The sequence below is a fragment of the Gadus chalcogrammus genome, chromosome 13 (assembly GCF_026213295.1).
Source record: "Gadus chalcogrammus isolate NIFS_2021 chromosome 13, NIFS_Gcha_1.0, whole genome shotgun sequence".
Taxonomy (NCBI): Eukaryota; Metazoa; Chordata; class Actinopteri; order Gadiformes; family Gadidae; genus Gadus; species Gadus chalcogrammus.
Genome location: NC_079424.1, coordinates 16,443,529 through 16,449,657, shown reverse-complemented (window position 1 = coordinate 16,449,657; position 6,129 = coordinate 16,443,529). Strand labels below are relative to the sequence as shown.

Sequence of the window (6,129 nt, the reverse complement as noted above, 5' to 3'; positions counted from 1 at the left end):
ATTGCTAAGGAAATGGGGAAACATGAAGATTTATTTGAATTGTGAAGTCACAATTCTTCAAAAACACCTCAATAACAAGTTGGTTGGAAAAAGAGCATGTCACATTCGGATGCAGATGAAATTAGATAATTATAGCCCCCACTATAGCTCCCACTGTTGCTCCAGTAGCAGCGGTTGCAGTAGTAGCAGCTGCTCCAAGACCAAGCACACCTACAACCAAGCAAGACATGAGAGAAAAAATATGAGAAGACATCCCAAATTGACTATCTATTCTACAGTAGAGTATTGACACATACTTCGACACATACTTATACAAATGTATTTACAAATAACGTGCACAATTTAAACTATTATCCAAACATCTTGTGAATGCACTGCAGCTGGCTGTGGTGGTCTGAACTTCTTCATTCATTTAAAGGGTGGTGTGAGGCTGATTGATTGCAAGCCATTACAGAATATAACCTATGGGGCGAGAGAAAATATTTGTCTCGGAATGCAGTGGCTAAAAGTCGCCCTTATAATGACTTAATCAAATAAAACTAGCTCAAACATTAAGTAGGCATACAATTGTTGAGTAAAATTAATCCAAGTGCGTCCCTCCCAGCCCAGCAAACAGCCTTTAGGTAGTTCAATGGCATACAGTAACGGGGTCATTTGTTGGAGGGTTAGGGTTAGCAAATTAGTGTATTTCAGAACTACTTTAATCTAATTATTGTTTAGGTGTGGTTTTGCCAACCTGCTGACTGCAACAAAGCCACCATACCGCCTGCTGCGACCCCTCCTCCGTTGGCGACGGCAAATGTCGACATCAGACCTGAAGCAATGGACCCACCCGCGATCCCTAGAGTGGTGAACCCAACGAACCCCAGGACCAACGGAGCCCCGAGCACGGCCCCGCCTCGTAGCAGGGAAGCAAACACACACACACACACACACACACACACACACACACACACACACACACACACACACACACACACACACACACACACACACACACACACACACACACACACACACACACACACACCACCTTATAATATGTCTACGGTTTGTTAAATATACGATAGGCCTCTCTCAAACCGATTTGATTGGGTTTTATGTGAATCGATTTACAGGTTTCTACATACCTCCACAGACTGTTGCTAGTGCCGCTCCTGTTACTATAAAAATAAAAATAATAATCACTTTAAAATACAATTTTAGATTGATGTATTTTTGTTCTTTTTTTATATCAACAAACCTCTTCCATTCCGAACATAAATCAAACTTTTAATGGAAGTGCTATACTTACGTAGCCCCATGGTTTGGATTTGATTGCTGTAGTTTGGTCTGGCTTTGCGAGACTAGATTTGAATTGACTACTCCGTTTATAAAGGGATGGGGATCGGTTTCCCCAGAATAGAAAGCTGTTGCCTATCCAATGAGCGACAGGCTGCACCACATTGGATGGCTGGGCTGTGCCGCTCCTCGTGGCGCGATAGCTTTCGTTTTGAGAGAAGCGAAAACCCTTTAACATCTCATTACACATTCCCATCTGACTGGGACTCATTGGGACGCAGGGACAGGGTTACGAGATTGGGCCAGATTTCCTTGAAGTGACGTCATATAAAATGCTTGGCAATGCTTGCATTAATTAGAATTATCGACAAGATTTTACACTACACAGCAAACTTGTTTAGTCGACCATTGACAGTTCACACGAGGAAAGCAGGTGGTTTTTCAAATTAGAAAATGTATTGTTGGCCACAACCAACCGAATTGTATAAAACAGACACACTGAATACAGTCAGCACCCGATGAGAAGCAGGACGCTGAAGAAACACAAACACCCAACGCAAAAACCTACAGCAAACCGGGCTACGACTGGGACTGTTGACTTTTTGCTTTGGGCTATTATTTAAAGGATCATATATAATTTTTTGAGACATACCTGCCCAGGCGCGGAGCGGGGGGCGGGGGAGTCTTTCGGGCTTATCATCTCACTTCGAAAGCCCCGGATCTTTTTGAAATTTCATTGCCATCTAGTGGAAAGGACATGCAACAGCATGGATAATGCTTCGCTACAAAATCAGGGGCCTATTATTGGCTAAGCACAGTGGCAGTGTTGTTCCTACCAGACCATCGTACTTCATTTCATTTGTACAGGAGGTCTGGAACTGCCCAATTGACAAACGTTCACTCACTTGGAGGCGGGTGTCTGTTGAAGTTTTAAAATGATTGGATCTGACCAGTGCCACTCTGGATCTGCAATAACCAATCGCATAGCGTTTGGTCGTGACGTATGTCATGCGACGGGACCGGCTCCCTTCACCACTAACGGAGCCAGCTGGAAAAACAAACTTTTCCCGAACCCGGTGGGGAGAAGCGCAACAACATCATGGCCACCAACAAAACTCAGCAAAGCTTGTTCTTGTTCCGGCTATAATTGATCGATATTCGGCAGCGATCCCACAACAGACTGAATAGCTTCTCTCGTATCCTTCTCCATTGTCTTCTTGGTCTTCCTCTGACTACAACTGAAACTGGCGCGCAACCTCGACGTCATCGTTCTCAGCCACTCCCTCTGTTTGCTGATTGGACCGGCAAAAATCTGGCTTCCAAGGAACCCATGCATATGAAGCAGACCCAGACCTAGTACTGATTCTGAAGTGAAAGGAAAATTGAGCGGAAGTAGGTAGGTGGGGGGTGCCAGGCTAGCAGTGTTGGGGTAGTTACTCAAAAAAAGTAATTAGTTACTTATTACTAGTTACTTCTGTAAATTGTAATGAGATTACTTTACTAGTTGCTGCATTTGAAAAGTAACTTCACTACTTATTACTTTACTTTCCCGTTTCTTGATTTACTGTAGATACATCGACTAACTAACATCATAGCCCTTTCATCACTTATGTTAATTATATAAATCTATCTATAAACCATATGAAAGAACAATATCCCTGTGTGCACAAACAAATGCCTCACTGTAAAATCCACAAACAAAAGGATAAAGTAGGCTATGGTGTGGTCAATCAGTAGCAAGCAACACACATGTTTCAAAACACAGACTTTGGGGAACATGAAAAGAAAAATTAAGTGGTCATTGAAAAATATAAAAAGGTCACTTCATCCCATACAATTAAAACAGAAGGGCACTTAAGCAGCGGTGACACATGCTATACTTTATGTGGTCCAAAGGCTGAATGAACCTGATCTATTTCGCAAGCTATTCAGGTATTTCTTCCTCTAACCCTCTTGCAGGCAAGAGCGGCGTTCTCAGGTTTTAAAGTCATGCTGTCTATCCAATGCACCGTCATTCCTAACTTAGGAATGGCGGTGCACTGGATAGACAGCATTACTTTAAACTTGAGAAGAAAAGTTACTTAGGAATCCTAAGTAACTTTTGTTGTTGGCGGAAACATGATCCAGGGAGGACTCGAAAATGATTTTGAGCTTCGATTCCATGTCGGGATACACAGGAAAATGTTTTCCTGTCGGATGTTGGCTTGCGAGTCGCGGTTATTTTATCTAGTATTTTTCTTAATCTGGGCGATTCAAGTCGACAGGGGACTATTAATTTAAATCCCCTGTCGACTAGGGGGACGACAGGGGATTTGGGGGGGGGGGGGAGTCGCGATGTCCTGATTACTGCGGTGAGGGTTTAGTATAATTTAGTTAATTAATTAAGGGCGCCACCAGAGGGCGCCCCCGACACATTTTCTTTTTCATCCTCCATGGGCCCCTGACGCTGCCTGGGCCCCGGGCAGCTGCACCGGTTGCACCGTCGATATATACGCGCCACTGTGTCTTCTACAATGAATCCTGCAACCAGCCTGTCTTTCTGTGTCACCTGCTTCTGCGCTCCAACACTTGAACACTCCTTCGCACAAGCAGCTACGTCACTCAAATCGATCCCTATGGCAACGTGCCGGGGCAAGCAGGCGCTGTAGACACACAGGCAGCACGCATGCACGCACCACAACAGATCAATGACTTTACACGCAGGCAAACATGGCTTGGGTAACTCAGGGAAGCGCGTCACAATAGTCTAGTAAAATAGTGTAGTTACCGATACTTTAAATGTAATGCGTACCTTTACTTCGTTACCCCAAAAAGTAATATCGTTACATAACGCGTTACCCCCTGGGCCGTAGCACCAAATCCTGGGCCCCTATACTGTAGCTACTGATAGGCCCCCCTGCGCCAGTTTGTTGACGGGGGGGGGACGGGGGACGGGGGACGGGGGGTCCGGAGCGATTGTTGACGGGGGGGGGGCATACTACTTCTAAAATACAAAAAAGCTAACAAACAAAACAAACAAATGATCCATCTCTGCAATCGTACTTTGAATCTACTGAAAGTTAGTCTCAATTTTGCCACTGCAATCTCTAGAAGTCAATAGTTAATTGGTTATTGTTTCTTTCCATTAAATAGTATTGTCTTGAATAATAATAATATTAATACATTTAATTTAGAGGCGCCTTTCACGACACCCAAGGTCACCTTACAGAGCATATAGTCATCATAAATCGTTTAAAAAACAAGACATTGTGGAAAAAATAAAAAAATAAAAAAATAAACATAAAAAATAAAAAATAAATAAAACAAAAACAAGACAAAACAAAACAAACAAACAATCAAAACAGTGATTAGTTAGACGCGAGTTTGAACAGGTGAGTTTTGAGTTGTGACTTGAAGGTTGTAATGGTGTCTGACTGTTTTATGTGTGGGGGGAGGGAGTTCCAGAGCCTGGGTGCTGAACAGCTGAATGACCGGGCACCCATTGTAGTGAGTTGTGATGTGGGGATGCATAGTAGTCCAGCAGAGGTTGAGCGGAGGGAGCGGGAGGGAGTGTATTCTTGGAGGAGGTCGCTTGAGCAGGCCCTGCAACTGAAAAGGTAGGCTATGAATTAGAAGAGATTTAGGATTTGCCAATGTCCAGCAGGACACCCTAAAATGGACTAGAATGAGTCCTTCTCCTAAAAAATAAAAACAATCACAATCCAAATAATTTCCTATAGATTCAATATCAGTTTATCCTTATAACGCTATGGACAGGGTGAACAGAAATAGATGACATAGCCTACCATCAAAAACGAGCCTTATAACAACGGACCAGCAGATGTCGCCCTGTGTCTGAACTCTGAGGTCTGTAGAGGGCTATGGGCATGGCATCAAGTAGTTTGGAGGAATATCCTTTTGTGGTCTTTAGTATATTGGAGAGTTTTGCAAATCAGTGAAGTTTTGCAAATCACTTTATCTCCACACATAATTATGGCATCACTCACTCACCCCAATGTGGCGAAGACTTTCAGACTTCATTATTATTTTTTTGTAGTTTGTGGAAATATTTTCAATTATAACATTATTATTATTATATTAATATTTTTTTTAGGCTTCAGGCGCTTATTTTTGGTATAGTACAACCACCTGTACACAGTAGTTTAGTGGTTAGGCTCTACTCTTCTCAGCACAATGTTGTGGGTTTAAACCTACCTATCAGTGCATTGGGTCAATTTAAGGTAAGTTAGCAAACATTTCCTTAAAAATAAGTCAGCAATAGTTATTTGTACTTTGTTCTCTGTGTTTTATTTTTCATAACGACTGCTATTGGGTCTAAATACGGATTTGCAACATACTGTGTGAACCGTGTTCAAGGAGCTTTAAATCCAGTTGGGCAAAACAGTTTACATTATTTGTAGAGCTGTCGTTGGGGATGGGGACCTTTGAATAAAGGTCACAAGTACTTTTTGGAAACTTGTGACTACTTTTCAGCAGATAGCTCATAACCAGCTGTCCATCCACTCGCCAGCCTCTGAACTCCCTGAGCATTATAAGCTGCATTGTTTTCCATTTAGTTTTCCATTCTTTTTTGGAAATGATCCATGAAAACCGTATAAAAAAGTACTTAAATTACCAAGCTGGAACCCATTATTTTTTTCGTAGACATAATTTTGTAACTGTTCATGTCGGTTGGTTGCATCTGCCACTTTAATGCTAGATGCCACTAAATACTACACACTGCATCATTAATGTGATTCAAAATTGAAGCTGTCGTTCTGCAGGAGCGTTTCTAGGTTTCATAATCATCCGGGGCTTAACCCAGAGGGAAAGGGAATTAGTTATCCCTCTGGGCATACTTAAAGATAA

General features: G+C 42.4%; 1 long non-coding RNA gene across 1 annotated transcript; it reads right to left on the bottom strand.

Moving 5' to 3' along the window:
- Positions 1-841: 841 nt before the first annotated feature.
- On the bottom strand, positions 842-2,396 carry LOC130402066 (uncharacterized). The gene is made up of 4 exons (XR_008903914.1): positions 2,187-2,396; positions 1,934-2,024; positions 1,131-1,163; positions 842-898 (listed from the first exon to the last, which is right to left on the bottom strand). It is a non-coding gene; the product is annotated as an uncharacterized LOC130402066 (long non-coding RNA).
- Positions 2,397-6,129: the final 3,733 nt, after the last annotated feature.